Source organism: Pan paniscus, chromosome 9 (assembly GCF_029289425.2).
Source record: "Pan paniscus chromosome 9, NHGRI_mPanPan1-v2.0_pri, whole genome shotgun sequence".
Taxonomy (NCBI): Eukaryota; Metazoa; Chordata; class Mammalia; order Primates; family Hominidae; genus Pan; species Pan paniscus.
In genome coordinates this window covers 106107709-106127813 of record NC_073258.2, presented here as the reverse complement: position 1 = coordinate 106127813, position 20105 = coordinate 106107709, and positions in this window count along the sequence as shown.

Below are 20105 nucleotides of genomic sequence, written 5' to 3'. Positions count from 1 at the left end.
CATTCATAGAATATTTAATTAGCACATGTTTAGATCTAATTTACGTGCCATAAAAGCTACCTCTTGAAAGTATGCAATTCCCTGGGTTTGATAATATTTACAAAGTTGTACAATTATTACCATAATCTAATTTTAGAACATTTGTATTATCCCCAAAAGGCCAGACCACCACTAATCCACTTTGTGTCTCTATAGGGTCACCTATTCTGAACTTTTCATATAAATAGAATCATATAATATGTGATCTTTTCTGACTATAGTCTTCTACTTAGCATAATGTTTTTATATTCATCTTGTTGTAATTATCATTACTTTACTCCTGAAGTATCTGTGCAAATCTTTTCCTCACTTGTTAAAACAGTTTTTTTAGTATTGAGTTATAAGTGCTTTTAAAATGTACTCTCAATCCAAGTCCTTTATCAGTTGCACATTTTACAAATATTTTCTTCCAGTGTATGCTATGCTTTTTCATTATTTAGTGTTGTCTTTTGAAGAAGAAATGTTTTTAATTTTGGTGCAATACAACTTATCCATTTTTTATTTGTGGTTTGTGATTTTTATGTTGAATGTAAGAAAGCTAGCTTAACCCAAGGACTCAATATTTTCTCTTTTGTTTTCTACAAGAAGTTTAAAAGTTTTATTAATATATTAAATCTATTGTCTCCTATAAATTGATTTTTATACCATATAAGACATGGGTCAAGGTTTATTTTCTTTTGTATATGGATATCTAATTGTAATAGAATCACTTATTTAAAAAAAAAGTCCTTTTCCCATTCAATTAGTTTGGTTCCTTAGTTGAAAATCAATTGACCAAATATACTTGTTTCTATATCTGAACTCTGTATTATCTCCGTTAATATGTACATCTACCGTTACACTGATACCATATTCTCTTGATTACCAAACATTTATAGTATCTCTTTCAGTCAGGTATGTATACCCTTCAAATTTGTTCTGCTTTTTCAAAGTTATTTTTACTATTCTAATTCCTCTCATTTGCATACACATTTAAACAAGAGATTTTCAAGTTCTTCAAAAATTAAGCCTGTCAGGACTTCGATAGGGATTACATTGAATCTATAGTTCTGTTTGGGAAGAGTTTCTGTCTTAACAATACTGCGTCTTCTGATTAATGAACATGTTATATATCTCTGTTTTAAAATTTTGTCTTTATTAATTTTCAATATTCTATTGTTTTCATTTATAGATCTTACTTATATTGTTAATTCATTCCTAAATATTTCATATTTTTACTTACTATTGTAAGTAATATTTGCTTTCAATTTCAATTTTCATTTAGTCATAATTCAGATACAGAAACACAGTCAAATTTTGTATATTGACCTCATATGTTGTGACATTGCTAAATTCGTTTATTCATTCTTGTGACTTTTGTGTATGTTAGGATTTTCCTCATAAACAATCATGTCATCTGTGATTAAAACAGTTTACTTCCTCCTCTTTGATTTGTATGCTTTACTTGTCTTATTGCATCGACTAGGTCCTTTATTTCAACATAGAATAAAAGTGGTATGAGTAGACATCTTATAATGTTTTTATTGTACAGGGATAGTATTCTATTTTTCACTATTAATTATGAAGTCAGCTGTAGGTTTTTATACATGCCTTTGATTAGGTTGAGAGTTCCCTTCAATTTCTAGTTTGATGATAGTCTCCTTGCCGTTTAATTATGGAAAGGTGTGAGTCTTGCCAAATTTATTTTTGCATCTTTTGGGATGATTACATGTATATATATATGATTACACTTGGTAAGATCCTTATTCTTTGTATGTATTGCCGGATTCTATTTTCAAAAATGTGTTAAAGACATTGCATTCAATTAATGAAGCATTTTGGTCTCTAATTTTTTTTTCCTTGTAAAGCCTGGATTTTGTATCAGGGTATGTCTGACCTTATTACAATAAGATTGAAAGACCTTTTGCTGAAGAATTTGTGTGAAAGTACTGTGATTTCTTCCATAAGTGTTTGGTTGCATTCATCTCAGCCTGGAGTTTTCACTGGAGGGGAGATTTTAAACACCTAGATTCAATTTACCTAATACATAAAAAACTGTTTAGGTTGTTTTTTTCTTATGTAAGCTTTAACGGTTTTTATCTTGCAGATGATTTGCATATTTTATCTTCATTGTCAATTTATTGGCATATATTGTTTATAATATTATTTATTAGTCTTTAGATGCTTGTAGGATTTGTGGTGATGCTTGTAGGATCTGTGATTCATGTCTCCTGCTTGTTCTGGTTACTATGACTACACTTTATATATTTCAATTATCTTTGCAAAGAACCAGCTTACGGTTGCATTGTTTTTCTCTATTATTTCTGTTTTTATTTTATTCTTTTGGATTTTATTATTAGAATTTCTTTTTGTCTGCTTACTTTGTGTTTAATTTCTTTTTCTGGTTTCTTAAGATAGAAGATAAAATCATTAATATGAGAACTTTCTTATTTTCTAATATGAGTGTTTACAATTATAATTTTTCCTCTAAGTACTGCTCAGCTCCATTCAACAAATACTGATATATTTCATTTTGATTTTCATTTAATTCAGAATTTCTTAGTTTTGCTTGTAATTTCTTCTTTAATTTATGGATTATACTCATGGATTTTGGAATGTGTTAATTTGTTTTCAAATATCTGGGGACTTTCCAGATTTCACCTTATTTATGTCTGGTATACTTTCATTTGGTCAGAGAACATTATTTTGCATAAGTTCACTCCATTCCAGTTAATATTTGCTTTGCAGGTCAGAATGTGGCCTTAGTAAATGTTCCATGTTAACCTAAAAAGAAGGCATGTTTAATGTGGTTTTTGAGTGCACTGTTCTCTAAATATAAGTATGTGCAAGTTGGTTAACAGTATTGTTCAAGCCTTCGATATTCTTGGTGATTTTCTGGCTGCTTGTTTAATTACTGAAAGAGAAGTGCTAAAATCTCCAGTGATAATCATAGATATGTCTATTTCTCCTCTCATAAAATTTTACTCCATATATTTTGAAGTTCTGTTACTGGGTCCCTACACATTCAGGATTGTTATGCCCTTCTGATGAAACATTTATGAAATCTTTATGAAATTTCCTTCTTTGTCACTGGTAATATGTACTTTGTTCTGTGATGTACTTTGTCTAATGTTAATAAAGCAACTCCAGCTTTCTTTCAATTTTTGTTTTTCATCGAATTTCTTTTTAAATCTTCTTACTTTTAACTTGTGTCTTCATATTTAAAATGAATTTCTTACAGTCACCATATAATTAGTCCTTGCTTTTTAATCCAATCCAACAATTCATGCCTTTTTTAGTTTCAGTGCCTAGATATAATTTTTGATAATGTGGGTTTTTAATCTACCTTAAAATTTGTTTCTGTTTGTGCCACCTGTTCTTTGTTTCTTTTTCCTCTTATTTTCTTCATCTCCTACTTTGACTTAAGAGCTATACCTCTGTTTTATTGGGCTAGTAGTTGCTTCCACTCTTTCAATAAGTATCTTTAACTTTTCACAGCCTACTTTCAAATAATATTATAATACTTCATATATAATACAAGTACCTTACCAGAGTGTACTTAAATTTTCCTCACCATTCTGTAGATAATGTGGTCATAACACTGTTTCTGCAAAAGTCAGAAACTCCAAAATATATGGCTATTATATTTGTGTTAAACAATTGATTACCAATTAAAGATATTTTAAATAACAATGTCTTTTATATCTGTCTATATATTTACCATTCTTAGCACTCCTCATTTCTTGTGCAAAAGCAGTTTTCCTTCTGGCATCATTTTCCTTCTGCCTGAAGAATTTTTTTTTTTTTTTAGTTCAGGATTGTTGATTTTTTTTTTTAACTTTTGTTTACAAGAAACTCTATTTTGTTTCCTTTTTGAAAGACAGTGACATTACCTTAAATTGTAAACAAATTTAGGGAAAGAGACATCTTTAAAGCACAGTCATATGCCACATTCAGAACATATTGGTCGATGACAGACCGCATATACTACAGTGACCCTGTAAGATTGTAGTGGAGCTGAAAAATTCCTATCGCTTAGTGACTGTTGCAGCTATCATAATAATGCAACATGTTGCACATATGTTTGTGGTGATGCTGGTGTAAACAGTCCTACTTTGCTGCCAGTCTTATAAAAGTATACCATGTACAATTATGTAAAGTACCTAATACTTCACAATGGTTGCAAACTACTGTGTTACTGGTTTGTATATTTATTATCCTATACTTTTTATCGTTATTTTAGAGTGTGGTCCTCCTTATAAAAAACAGCCTCATGCAGGTTCTTCAGGAGGCATTCTAGAAGAATGCATTCTAGAAGAAGGCATTATTGTCATACAAGATGACAGCTGCATGTGTGTTATTGCCCCTGAAGACCTTCTGGGGGAACAAAAATATGGAAGCAGAAGACAATGATATTGATGATCTTGACCCAGTGTAGGTCTAGGCTAATTTTCTTTGTTTGTGTCTAAATTTTTAACCAAAAGTTTAAAAAGTAAAAAAAAAAAAAATAAAGTAGAAAAAGTTTTTACAATAAGAATATAAAAAATAAAATGCTTTAATATTTTTAATTGAAGAAAGAAATTAAAAATAAATTTAATGTAGCCAATGTATACAGTGTTTATAAAGCCTACAATAGTGTATAGTAATGTCCTAGGCCTTCACATTCTCTCACCACTCATTCACTGACTCAACCAGAACAACTTCCAGTTCTGCAAGTTCCATTTATGTTAAGTGCCCTATGCAGATATACCATTTTTTAACCTTTTATACCATATTTTACCTATCTTTTCTGTGTTTAGATATATAAATACCATTGCATTACAATTGTCTATAGTATTTAATATAGTAGCATGCTGTAGAGATTACAGCCTAGGAGCAATAGGCTATACCATATAGCCTATGTGTGTAGTAGGTTACACCATCTAGACTCACGTAAGTACACTTTATAATGTTTGCACATAGACAAAATTTCTTAGAACGAATTCCTGTCATTAAGCGACACATAATGGTACTCCATTTTCTGATCTAGAAACTCAGTATATGTATTTATCTAACATTATATTTTTTGTAAACTTTAAAGACTAGGTACCCTAATTTTTGCTGTTAGGTTTATTCCTTTCTCTTTTTTATGTTTATGTCATTGCTGCGTATGCATTTCTTATTTAAATTATCTTTTAAAGGGTTATTATTGGCTTTAAGAAAGCTAAATTTTTAATATTTACTTTTAATTTGGCTTTCTTTCAAAAATGTGAATGAGAATTTTACAAGTCTGATGTGGGTTGATAAGAGCAGTGGAATTGACTCTCTCCATTAAACAAACCTATCTATTGGTGGGACAGAAACTCCCATTTCCGATTGGTACAAACCTTAGATCTCTGAGCCATGGCAAGCAATACCACGAACTGGAAAGTCTCCCTACTTATTGGCAAGCAATACCACAAACTGGAAAGTCTTCCTACTTATTGGTAGGACTGCACTCCTTTTTAAATTAAAATATGCATGTATTTCCCCCAATATTTCTGTATTCAATTCTGTGGCCTTTTTTTAAAAATAAAATATATCAGAATTTGCTAATTTCTTACCTGGAAGACTTGCCTTACCAAGTTGTAATCTTTGCTTCTTCTCAGTCTTTATGAATATTTCATTGAAAATTCAATAAGGATAATTTGTGGGTTCTTAATTAGATACCCTTTTGAAGAGAAAGTCTCAATGTACCATTGTTAGAGCATCATTGAACAAAATAACAAAGTTTTAAACAAAAAGAATCAGAACACTATTTTGAGGAAATCCATCCAAGAACAATAATGTATTGTAGTTCAAGTCAAGCATTTTTTAAGGTGTTATGCCTTTCCTTGTGCAAAACACACATACATTATGATCTTGAGAAGCTCTTAGCTTTACTTTAGAATAATGTATTATTTTAGCCCTTCATACAGCATTTCTGTGAAAACTCATTCTAAGTAACTTTCCACTTTTTATTGTACTTCCTTGGTTTGCATTATTGCATTTATTCTTGTCTAAATGTATCTTCCACACTAATTTGCTTATATTTATTATGTCTCCCTTCACTAGAATGTAAACTCAAGAGAGCAGGACCTTGCATGTCTTAATGACCTATCTAAAATAGTATGTGGCATGTAGTAGGTATGTAATAAATAATTTTGGATAAATATATAATAAAAGTGCTTAATATAAGTGTCATATGTTCCATTAAGAAACAGAGGGAAGGCCGGGCACGGTGGCTCATGCCTGTAATCCCAGTACTTTGGGAGGCCGAGGCAGGCAGATCACGAGGTCAGGAGATCGAGACCATCCTAGTTAACATGGTGAAACCCCGTCTCTACTGAAAATACAAAAAATTAGCCAGGCATGGTGGCAGGCGCCTGTAGTCCCAGTTACTCGGGAGGTTGAGGCAGGAGAATAGCGTGAACCAGGGAGGTGGAGGTTGCCGTGAGCCGAGATGGCGCCACTGCACTCCAGCCTGGGCGACAGAGAGACTCAAAAAAAAAACAAAAACAAAAACAAAAACAAAACAAAACAAAAAAAAAAAACAGAGGGAAAACATTAGTTTTGCTAGGGATATTAGGGTGGAGGAAATATACAGAAAAAACTTTAAAGAAAATACAAATGAGCTGGACTTTGCAGAATAATAGCAAATTATACAGTGGAAAAGGACGGGAACGGTAATTGTCTTAGATCAGGTTCTCTGGAAGCACAGCTTAAGGCAAAGATTCAAGTACATATGATTTATTAATGAAGAGCTCCCCAGGAAACCGTGTAAGACAGGGGAGCAGAATACAGAAGGGAAAGGAGCTCCTGAAGCATGGGGTCTCCAGTAAAGTCTAGTCTTGGCACATACACTGAGAACTTTTGAGAATAAACTCTCCTGGCATCTCGGAATAGCCAAGACAATTATTTGGAGAAAGCCTCAGATGTAAGCCATTAGTTTCAGGCCTAGCAGCAGCTGGGGATGACTGCACCCCAGCCAGGTAAAGGGGATTTGGGTTAGTTCCAGATGTGTCTGCTATTGTAATCCTTGTTGGAGGAACATGAGCAGAGGCATAGAGATACACAACTTTATGATGTGTTAGAAAGGAAGGAATAATCAAATATTGATAACATTTTATTTTAAGTGACAGCCTGGGGTAAACAAAAATTGAAAATGTGCACTTTGCCTTAATCACAGTTTATTCTTTGTTCTCTAAAATATTACTATAATACACAGCCACTCAAATTCAGCAGCACATGCACTAAGTAGTTAACAAACTAATTAATAAATAATAAATAAAAATTATTAAGAAATAATACATAATGTTTTAATAAAGCTGGATTTTTATTCATACTATAGTCTTTTCTGGAGAAATAAATCATTTATTTAGAATACTAGGTGTTGTGTATAACCCAAGAGTTTCACTTCCCCAACTCCCATTTTAATTGGATAATTTTCAATAGCTACTACTCTAGAAGGCAGACCAGACATCTTTTGTGAATCATCAGACACGTCTCAAATCATAACAAATGCTAGTCTCTTCTGAGTTCAAAGGGACCTCTTTAAAATTATAGCTAAAATAATTCTATAAGTTGATTTTTTTAATCTAAAATACCTCTCTTATCCACAGATCAAGGGAGACTTGATTTGGGGATTCAGCAGTTACTTTGCACCAATAAAATCTAAAATACACACAAGGCTTGGGAAATTGCTTTAGGTTACTTGTTAGGATAAGTTGAGGTAAAAAGTTAAGTCTTGTTACAAATTGAGAAGATATAAACAAACTTTTGTTCTTTTATCTCTCTCTCTCTTTTTTTTTTATCAAGAGGAAATGAACATTTCTGAGCCAGGGCTTCTGCAAAAAAAAATAAAAATAAAATGCCTAAATTTATTCCTGCAGATTTCGGAGAAAAGATAAACTGTTATTGTGTCATCACTAAAAAAGACGCTATCTAGTTAGACTGAATGAAAGATGATGGTTTCACTGTCAAGAAACAGCAATCTCCTAAGACTTTTTTTCATTTAAATTCTCTTTGCAAGATTGTTCTTATCTTTTGTAGGCCTAATGTCTAAACTGTTTTCATTTCAAAGGAATTTAATATTGAAGCACTGGGGTTGAAAAGATGTCAAGTCTTGACTAAACTTTCAAATCTAAACCTGTCTGGGCTTTTGGTTCTACATGAGTAGAACAGTGTATAATACCTAGTCAGGTGGGCCAGCCACAAGCAGAAATTATCATATAAAAGGGATTTAAGTACTTGAATTTCTCTGTTTATCTTGGTCCCTCTCTTGTTTACTCATCTATTCTTCTTATTAAAAATTGTATTATTAACGTCTTCCAATTAGGTAAAACTTCTTACATATAGCTGACCTTAACGCATGAATATCAGTTAAGTGCAGCATAATAATTAAGCGCAGAGACAGTAAAGACAGACTGCTCAAATTACAGCTCCATCACTTACTAGTCGTGTGACATTGGGTGAGATATTTATGGATTCTACACTCTCATTTATTGCTCTACAAAGTGGAATAAATAATAGAACCAGTCTCATTCGTGTGTTCATATACACTCATGTATGTGGGCACATGTGTGTAAAAATTAAATGAATTCGTATTTGTAACATGCAGCAAGAAAATTTCTGGCACTAGCATTGTGATTGATGTATCCCTAACTCTTTGAATCTCGTAATTTCCATTTCATTCATAATTTCATGTATATCAGAAAGTAGGAAATCTTTAGGTCAGGAATGGTGGCTCACACCTGTAATCCCAGCACTATGGGAGGCCAAAGAAGGCAGATTGAGTGGAAGAGTTCGAGACCAGCCTAGGCAACATGGCAAAGCTCCATCTCTGAAAAAAACTGAAAAAAATAGCCAGGCTTTGTCGTTCACGCCTGTAGTCCTAGCCATTTGGGAGGGCGAGGCAGGAAGGTCATTTGAACCTGGGAGGCAAGGTTGCAGTGAGCTGAGATTCTGCCACTGTACTCCAGCTTGGGTGATAGAGCAAGACCCTGTCTCAAAAAAAAAAAAAAGAAGGTCAAGAAATAAAAAAGAAATCTTCAAATGTGTCAGACCCCAAGTAGGTGCTCAATACGTATTTAAATTTAGTAATGTACAAACAATAAAAATCCTAAGCTTACCTAATCTTTGTCTGAGGAAGCTATGAGAATTGAGAAAAGTCACTTCTTCTGACTATAGAATTATCCATTCACAAATTGTTTCACATAAGATTCACTGATTTCACAATTGTGATTATCACAATGTGAGAGTTATTGATTGGAAAGGCAATAAGTAGTAGCAGGCCCGCAATGCATTCTTTCCCTTTCTATGGGAGAGGATATAGTAATACTACAAGAGAAGGAAGGGAGGAAGGAAAGTAGGGAGGGAGGGAGGAAAGGAGAGATATGGTGGAAGGCAGAAAAAACTTTCACACTGACTGTCACATCCAAGTGACAGCCCTACACCTTATTATTTTTACTCTTTTATAGATCTTCAATTGGCCAGAGAAGCCCAGTTGACTGAATTTTGCTTTACCAATAGATCTGGCCCAGGGTCTCAGAAAACACTTGATATTTCCGTCCACTCTGCTTACACAGATAACACTAAAAAGCAAATTCCACATTTATCTATTGAAATATGTCTTACTCTTTTGTGCTGCTGTAACAAAATACCTGAGACTGTGTAATATTTATAGAAAAAAATTTTATTTCTCACAGTTCCAAAGGCTGGGAAGTCCAAGATTAAGGCACTGGCAGGTTTAGTTTCGGGTGAGAGCTACACTCTCAACCATATTGCTGCATGCTTCAGAGGAGATAAATGCTGTGTTCTCACATGGTGGAGGTTGAAGAGCAAAAGGGAATGAACTCATTTCCTTAAGCCTTTTATAAAGGCCCCAATCCCTTCCATGAGGGCTTTGCTCCACCTTAATAAATTAATCACCTCCTAAAGGCCCAGCTTCTTAATACTGTCACATTGGTGATTAAGTTTCAACATATGGATTTTGGGAGACATTCAGACCACATCAGGTTATAAATTTTCATAGAGCCAAAACCATTTTACGAGGAGGACTTAAAGCTCTGTTTAAAGCTAGATGCAAAGCAAAATCTCTATCTCCTACTGCAACAATTATAGTTAAGTACAAGTAAGAGTGTTCCAAAAGATTAAGGAGACAGACATGTATCTCTCTGTTTTGATTTTCCTTTTCTGTCTCATATAATATCTAAGCCCAGGCCTATCATTCTAGCTTGAGAAGACTGAGTGAGTTGAGTTGATCTCCAACAGATATTAAGAAAAGATTTTCTTTCTTTCTTAAGCATGCATGTGAATAACACTGCCTGCATTCTTGTACATGTGCCCATATATGTTGACTGTTTTGTTGTGCTTTGAATTGACTCCTTTAATGACTGGATTGGTACAATTCAAAATTTTAGTCCGGACATTAAAGGAAGTATTTGCTGTCTTTTGTTTGAACGTTTATAGAGAAAATAAAAACACCACTGTATAGGAGTTCTATATTGGGCCTTGTGACCAAATCACCAATTAATGTAAAGGTTTACTTGACTCTGTTTTCAATTATTTTCTATGCATATATATGTATGTTTGTATATATATATATAAAATATATGTATGTGTACACATATAAACTATATATGTATGTATATATGTATGTGTGTATGTCCTTGAATGTATGAGTATGTGTGTGTAAATATGTATGTGTGTATATATGTTAATATAGGTGTATATTCTATGTGTATATATAGAATATATATAAAGAAATGTGTGTATGTATGTGTATATACATATATATACACACACAATCACAAACAAACACAGATTTCTTTTTTGCCCAGCAGGTAGGATAGGAGGACTGGTTGGGTCAGAATTTAAATATTCTTGGATCTTTGCATAAAATCCCACTGTCATATAATACTTTCTTCATGGCATTTCAGCCTAACCCTTACATCCAGCAAATGTAACTTCATAAAATTCCTTAAATACGGGCTTAAGTAGGTTTTCTTGCCTCTTCTTGCACTGAAGTTAGTCCTGTAGTTGAATTCATAATATGTGTTCCCTTAAGCTCTCAATCTTGTGCAAATAAATCTTTACAGATGGCTATAGCAACAAATTCAAGGACAACAGGAATACACTGACAAATAAAACAAACAGACTAGAGAGAACAGTAGAGAAATGTTCACAAGATATGACATAACTACCAGTGACTTCTTTTTCCCTTGCTAAGAAAAAGAATGCAGCAAGAGAGCTGGGGGTTTACCTCATCTCAAACCTTGCAAGTGTTTAACATTTTAATTCCCCTAACACCAAGAAGCTTGAGAAATAGGGATGTCAAGTCTGACTTTCTACAGAATTATGATCAAACAGGGACATACATTTGTTACATTTGTAGAAAAGAAATCCAGGTATGGATTTGGAATGATTAAAACCAGATCAAGAAGACAGCCCCCAAAGCATTTCACTCACATTAATATAACAGTTTTCCTCATAAATCTCTTATGCCTCTATTTGGCTTCTGTAGACAGGCTAAGTCGCCTGGGTTTCATCTCAATGAAGGTTTAATTTGTCTCATTTCCGCCTCTGTGGGAGAATTTTTGATGGTTGTCTAGATTCTCTCTAAAAATCTATTTTAGAATAATAGGTTATATTTTCATTTGACACTTAAAATGCCTATTTCTAAAGTAAACAGTGGGAAATTTTTAGTTCACTGTAACGTAAATTTGAGCTTAGAGAGCTCTGAGGGTTTATGTTAATTAGCGAAGAAGAAAACATCAATAAATAACTAAGATTTCAACGCAAAGGAAATCCTCAAAATTTGATGAGCAGGTATATATCAGAGATGAAGAATTTGAACATAAAATCAGAAAACAAAATGTTCAATCTAATCAATCTAAGAATGTTTTCACTGTGCAGAAGAAGCAAAAGGATAATTTTCATTGCCCTGCAGCTTGTATGTTGTACTTAATAAGAAATGTGAGTAACAAAAGAATACCACTTTATAAAGTGGAATAGAATTGATTTTCATTTATCAGTGCTCTCCTAGAAAGCACTGGGATTTGAAGGTGAATTCCACTGGGTTAATGTGAAAACAATTTGCATTGGCATTAAAACACTCTTCAAGGGGCAAATACAACAAAATAAACATACTTCAGGCAAACATATGAAAGATAACTGTATAACAGTGCCTATATTTCAATGATCTACACAGAATTTAGATTTTTTTAGGTTGAATTCGAACAAATTAAAAACATTTTCTAAAATAATTTAGAAGTTCCACGTTTGTCTTCATTAGCCTATTTATTTCACTTTCATTACTGTAATTATTTATTGCTGTCTTTAAGCATCAAATGTTTCTAAGGGTACCCTTAATGCATAGTGTTTTAGGTGCCCAAGTCCACATCTTCGTAAATAAAAGTAGCTAGGCTATCTACTCTCTATTTTATAGCTGTGAGTCACAACAGTAACACAAAAACAAAAGAAAACAAAAAAATACAAAACTCAACAGTAATCTAATTTTTGCCAAAATATCTGGATAGTTGGCTTAGTTTGTCAGCTTGAAGTTCACTTTTATCCTGTTATCAGAGTAGAGGACCAACTGTCTACATGCATGGTAGCCAGAATCTTTCTGAGATGGTCTAAATGTGGGCATACTTTAATTAATGATGTGGCTTGGCTGTGTCCCCACCCAAATCCCATCTTGATTTGTAGCTCCCATAATTCACACATGTTGTGGGAGGGACACAGTGAGAGACAATTGAATCATGGGGGTGGTTTCTCCCATACTGTTCTCACAGTAGTGAATAAGTCTCATGAGATCTGATGGTTTTAGAAGGGGTTTCCTCTTTCACTTCGTTCTTATGCTTTCCTGACTGCTGCCATGTAAAATGTGACTTTGCTCCTTATTCAATTTCTGCCATAATTGCAAGGCCTCCCTAGTCATGTGGAACTGTGAGTCAATTAAACCTCTTTCCTTTATAAGTTACCCAGGCTCAGATATGTCTTTATCAGCAGCGTAAAAACAGACTAATACAGTAAATTGGTAGTGGGAGTGGGGCACTGCTGTAAAGATACCCAAAAATATGGAAGTGACTTTGGAACTGTGTAACAGGCAGAAGTTGGAACAGTTTGGAGGGCTCAGAGAAACACAGGAAAATGTGGGAAAGTTTGGAACTCCTGGAAACTTGTTAAATGTCTTTGAAGAAACTGCTGATAGTGATATGGACAATGAAGTCCAGGCTGAGATGGTCTCAGATGGAGATGAGTAACTTGTTGGGATCTGGAGCAAAGGTGACTCTTGCTATGTTTTATCAGAGACTAGTGTCATTTTGCCTCTGCCCTAAGATTTGTGGAACTTTTTACTTGAGAGAAATGATTTAGGGCATCTGGCAGAAGAAATTTCTAAGCAGCAAAGCGTTCAAGAAGTGACCTGGGGTACTATTAAAAGCATTCAGTTTTATGTATTCACAGAGATATGGCTTGAAATAGGAACTTATGTTTAAAAGGGAAGCAGAGCATAAAAGATCAGAAAATTTGCAGCCTGTTGAGGCAATAGAAGAGAAAAACCCATTTTCTGGGGAGAAATTCAAGCTGGCTGCAGAAATTTGCAAAAGTAATGAGGAGCCAAATGTTAATCGCCAAGACAATAGGAAAAATGTCTCCAGGGCATGTCAGAGGTCTTCATGGCAGCCCCTCCAATCACAAGCCAGGAGGCCTAGAAGGAAAAAATGGTTTCATGGGCTGGGCTCAGGGCCTTGCTGCTTTGTGCAGTCTTGGGACTTGGTGCCCTGCATCCTACCTGTGCCTAAAAGAGGCCAACATGGAGCTCAGGCCATTGCTTCAGAGGATGCAAGCCCCAAGCTTTGGCGGCTTACACATGGAGTTAGGCCTTCACTTGCACAGAAGTCAAGAATTGAGGTTTGGGAACCTCTGCCTAGATTTAGAGAATTTATGGAAATGCCTGGATGTCCAAGCAGAGATGTGCTGGAGGGACAGGACCTTCACGGAGAACCTCTGCTAGTGCAGCGCAAAAGGGAAATGTGGGGTGCGAGACCCCACAGAGTCCCCAATGAGGCACTACCTAGTGGAGCTGTAAGAAAAGGGCCACCGTCCTCCACACACCAGAATGGTAAATCTACCAACACCTTTCACTGCGTGCCTGCAAGAGCCACAGACACAACACCAACCCATGAAAGCAGCCAGGAGGAGGGCTGTACCCTGCAAAGCCATAGGGGTGGAGCTGCCTAAGACTATGGAAACCCACCTCTTGCATCAGAGTGACCTGGATGTGAGACATGGAATTAAAGGAGATCATTTCAAAGCTTTAATGTTCAACTGGCCTGTTGGATTTTGAACTTGCATGGGGCCTTTAGCTCCTTTGTTTTGACCAATTTCTCCCATTTAAAATGGGTGTGTTTATCCAATGCCTATAGTTCCATTGTATCTAGGAAGTAACTAATGTGCTTTTGACTTTACAGACTCATAGGCAGAAGGGACTTGACTTGTCTCAGATGAGCCTTTGGACTGTGGATTTTTTAATTAATGCTGAAATGAGTTAAGACTTTGGGGGAATATTGGGAAGACATGATTGGTTTTGAAATGTGAGGACATGAGATTTGGGAGGGGTCAGGGTGTAATGATATGGTTTGGCTGTGTCCTTGTCTAAATCTCTTCTTGAACTGTGGCTCTCATAATTACCCTGTGTTGTGGGAGGCACCTGGTGGAAGATAATTGAATCATGGGGGCAGTTTTCCCCATACTGTTCTCATGGTAGTGAATAAGTCTCACCAGATCTGATGGTTTTATAAGGGGTTTCTCCTTTCACTTGGCTGTCATGTTGTCTTGCCTCCCACCATGTGAGACAAGACTTTGCTCCTCATTCACCTTCCACCATAATTGTGAGGCCTCTACAGCCATGTGGAACTGTGAGTCAATTAAACCTCTTTTCTTGTAAATTACCCAGTTTCGGATGTGTCTTTATCAGCAGTGTGAAAACGAACTAATACAATTAATGAATGATTTTATAACACATGAAAATGCACTGTTTTATAAAATCTTAGTGTCTCTTGTTATTCTAATTGACTGAAGAGAAGAAAAACACCTGGGGCTTAGTCAAAGTCACATTGTCTGCATGATTTCTAAGACATCATTGCCTCCTTCCTCATTTTTCTGTTGATTAATATCAAATATACAGGGAAAGTGATCTGGACTGGAAATTCAGGAAGCTAGACCACCTTTCTAGGAGTTGGTCTAGCTTCCTGAATTTTCAGACCAGATCACTTTCCCATATATTCCTTTGGCTTTTTTTTTTTTTCAAGTCTAAAATCTAGATGGAGAATTGAAAATAGATGACATTGGCTGGGTGCAGTGGCTCATGCTTGTAATCCCAGCACTTTGGGAGGCCAAGGTGTGTGGATAACCTGAGGTCAGGAGTTCGAGAACAGCCAGACCAACATGGACAAATCCCGGCTCTATTAAAAATACAAAATTAGCTGGGCGTGGTGGTGCATGCCTGTAATCCCAGCTACTCAGGATGCTGAGGCAGGAGAATCACTTGAAACTGGGACTCAGAGGTGGCGGTGAGCCGAGATCGTGCCATTGCACTCCAGCCTGGACAACAAGAGCAAAACTCCGTCTCAAAAAATAGAAAAAATAAAAAAAAAAGAAAAGAAAATAGATGACATTAAGTATTGGCATTTAATTTCAGGTATTTCTCTGCATGAAAATTCTTAAACTATTAACTTAGTTAATGCTATTTTGAGCACACCAAAGGCAATCATAATGGTACACACTGGTACAGTCAGACTAGGAAAAAGTTAGGAAAGAGATGATGATACGTTAGAAATTTAACTTTTATTTTAACATTTAATATATTTGTGTGTATATAACTATGTAATTGACCTTATCATAGTAGTAGATAGATTTGACTTTAAAATTATTTTATACTTGGTATTTAGTGGACAGTAACTTGATTTTTTGCCTTGTTAATTTAACGATAAAATTATTTTTTCTCCTTGCCTTACACATTTGAAAATTTTAGATAATCTGGCCAAGTGTGGGGGCTCACACCTGTAATCAAAGCACTTTGGGAGACCAAGGCGGGCATATCACCTGAGGTCAGGAGTTTTGAGACTAGCCTGGCCAACATGGTGAAACCCCGTCTCTACTAAAAGTACAAAAATTAGCCAGGTGTGGTGGCGCACACCTGTAATCCCAGCTACTCGGGAGGCTGAGGCAGGAGAATCGCTTGAACCCAGGAGGCAGAGGTTGCAGTGAGCCGAGATTGCGCCAGTGCACTCCAGCCTGGGCAACAAGAGCAAAACTCCATCTCAAAAAAAAAATTAGATAATCTATCCAGACTTTTGTGATATAGTTTGTAACACTGGCCCTGATGTGAAATTACTGGAGGCTCACTTCAACAACCTGCCTTTCTCAGTCCTCTCCTCATCCACCTCTCAATTCCAAATAACTAACACTATGAAGTGATGCATATGTTTTTAATTTTTTTGATAGTAAAATCTTATATTTTACATATTAATATACAATCATTTTCAAATACTCCTTTTCAAGAAAACAATGGTTGAAAAAAATAAGGTTACATAAAACAAGATCGTTATGTTGATAGGTAAGATGTAAAAGGGGATTATTTTTTCCCAAAAAATTTGATAAACTCAATCTTTAGGAAAATCACCAATAAGATCATATGGATGATAACAATGACAGTAAACCTAGTTTCTTATTAGTGGACATTAGCTTGCAGAAAACAAAATTAGCTTTGTAAATGTGTATTATTTGTATTACTATCTATAAACCATTATTTTTAGGAAAAGATGAAGTAGTTACACTATTTCACCCAAGATAAAAGAATTCAGAAAAAAATACATTTTATAGTTACTATTTACAGAGAGTTTTATAAATGTTAAGATTCTAAAGAAGCCTTAAGCTTATTGAGCTAGTGTTCTCATTTTAACATTTGTGTGACTACAGTAAGCTGTATCGAAAGTCATCCTCTGAGTAAGGTTACTGAGGGAAAAGTGAGAGCCAAAACGTTATAAATAACTCTAAACTGATTTTCGTAGGTAGTTTTGTTTTCAAAAAGCATACACAAGGCATACTGCTGATTCATTCTTCAATTTTGTTGAGCCTTAAATCTGCATGGAGAGCATGATCAGTGTTCTGAATGTCTGTTGACAGATACTCATAAAGAAAGGAAAGTCACTCAGCATGCTGTCTGAACTCTCAGACTGTATTAACATTGTCATGTCATATTTCCTTCCTGGCATATCATAGTGATATTTAAATCTCTCCTTTTATGCTTCCATATATTCACACGACTTATTTCAAAGTTCCCCTGCGTGTCGGAATTTGTAATTGCACACAAAAATATGAGGGAGCTATAACTACATTTGAAATATGATGTTAAGAATTATGTCTGATCCTGGTAAATTATCTGATATATGTATGTAAGGCTATTTAGAAACAAAAAATAATTATGTTTTCTGTAATGTATTAAGCAAATTATGGAAATTTTTTAAAATAAATTGTTCCAAAATGAAATCAAATGTGCTGGATAAAGGCCATGTTTGGGCTTGCCCGTTTTCCTGAAAGGAGCACATTCTAAAATAATATCATCTGATACAAGACCACTTTTCATTTTTGGAAGTTTTGAATGCACTTGACCTCTTTGAAATGATCAGATATATAGCATATTGGAAATAAGGAAAATATAGATAAAAATGCTCAATAATTTTTAAATAGCAGGTTGTTTCCTCTTCTTCTGAAATTTTTAATTAAAAAAATTAAGTGACATGGTATTTGAATGAGGTTTTATCATTTAAGCTTGAGGAGCTTTTGATGTAATTATTTATATTATAATTCTTCAGGTTGTTCTGCAGTAAGCAAGTCTATGCAAACCTCTTCCCAAAGTCCAAGGAAACTGAGAGACCAAAGAAAGAGGTTGGCAAATCCAATTTTTCAGAAAGTAACATCTAATAGAAACTTATGAACAGAAGTCATGTCTGTGTTTCGGGCAGCTGTGAGACAAGATGATGGATCCCAGGGCCATTATCCCCCAGACCCAGGCTTTATAAACCACAGGGAAGGAATGTGTAGGATAACCAAAATCAACATCTCAAGGAAAAGCAAAAATGGTATGTGAACCTGCCCAAGGGCAGGATTTATTGTCAAGGTTGTTTTGACCTAAGGGTAGGATTTATGTTAAGTACACAAGAAACAGTGATAAAATAGAAATCTTAGAGGCATTTCTGGAACTGGAGTTAGTCAGAAGCCAACATGGCAGATTTGCATCGAAGATGGATTTGCCTTTAGCCTCCATATAAGTACATACTACTGAACTCTAAATGCTTAAATGAAGAGACTATTTCCATTTTAGTATAGATTTAATATACTTACTAAATCTGTATGGCATCAAAACTTCATGAATATTGTTAACAAATGATTTTGGTAGCTCAGATAAGCATTATTACGTTGTTGTTTATCTGTATATTTTTCACAGAAGTGCTTTTCAAATTCTTTTGAAAACTTAGTTTTACAGGGGGTTTGTAGTTTCAATAATTACACACACACACACACACAAAGGAGTCAAACAATAAAGAATTTTTCATCTTGCTATGAAGATCTTAACTGCCATAGATTCCTGTTCTTGATTTGTATTAATTCTATATTTTTATGATTTTTAATAAATGTCTAGAATCATGTAATCATCACCCCAATGAAGAAATGGGACATTTTTATCTCATGAGAAAGTTCCCTTTGCAGTCAATCCTACTTCCTCCCTCCACATCACAAAAGTGATTTGATTTCTGTCATTATAGATTAGTTTTATTTGTTCTGAAGTTTAAATAAATTGATCATACAGTGTATAGTCATTTGCATCTAGCTTCTTTTGCTCAACATAATATCTCTGAAATTCAATCATATTGTTTTCTGTATCTGTAATTAGTTCATTTTCGTTGCTGGCTACTATTCCATTGTTTAAATTTACCACAATTTGTTTATCCACCCACCTGTTGATGGACAGTTTGTTTCCAATTCTTTACTAGGAATAAAGTTGCTATGAGCATTCTTGTATAAGCCTTTTTTTGGAAAGATGTTTTTATTTCTCTTGGGTGAATGCCCAGGAGTGAAATTGATGAGGTATATGGGAAGTGGATATTTAACTCTAAAGTGGCTGTACACTACTGCATTTCCACTCATAATGTATTAGAGTTTCAGTTACTCTATCCTCACCAGCCATTGTAATGCTGATTCTTCTTAAATTTAGAGATTCTACTGGGGATGCAGCAGTATTTAATCTGGATCAGATTAGTTATTAATCTATATCAATTTATTTGAATTTCTCTGATAACTAATGATATTGAGTATCTGTTCCTGTGTTTATTGGCAATTTACTAATTCTCTTTTGTAAAGTTTCCTCAGGTTTTTTTTATAGTAGGTTGTTTCATATTATTGGGTTATGAGTTACGTTGATATTCACCTGTCAAGTCCTTTCCAGGGATATGTATTGAAATTTTTTCTACCATTAAATGGCATGCCTTTTCATGTTCTTTAATGATATTTTTGAAAAGCAAACATTTAAATTTGCTGACATTATGTTTGATCTTTTACATTTTTTATTTCCTTTTTCATAAATGGATTTACCTTACAACAGTTTAATTCCATTTACCTAACCTCCTCCTTTGCTCTTTTATTATGAAAACAAAAAGTTAATAGTTAATAGTTAATATATATTAAACACCTGACACTATTTTTTTTTAGACAGTAATTTTTTTATGAAGAAGTCACAAGAAGAAACCACTATGTTTGATTAATTCTGAAGCTCTTTATCCTTTCTTTCAGATCCAAGGTTTTATTTGGTATCATTTTACTTCAGCCTGAAGAACATCTTTCAACACTTCTTGTAGTGCAGGTTTACTAGTGACAATTACCTTCAGTTTTCATTTATCTAACTATGTCTTTATTTCAACATCTTTTTGTGAGGACATTATAATTAGAAATTATATTTTGATATTTGTAAAGTTTTATTTATATTTTTTAGAAGTTTCACAATTATATGTCTAAATAAGGGTTTT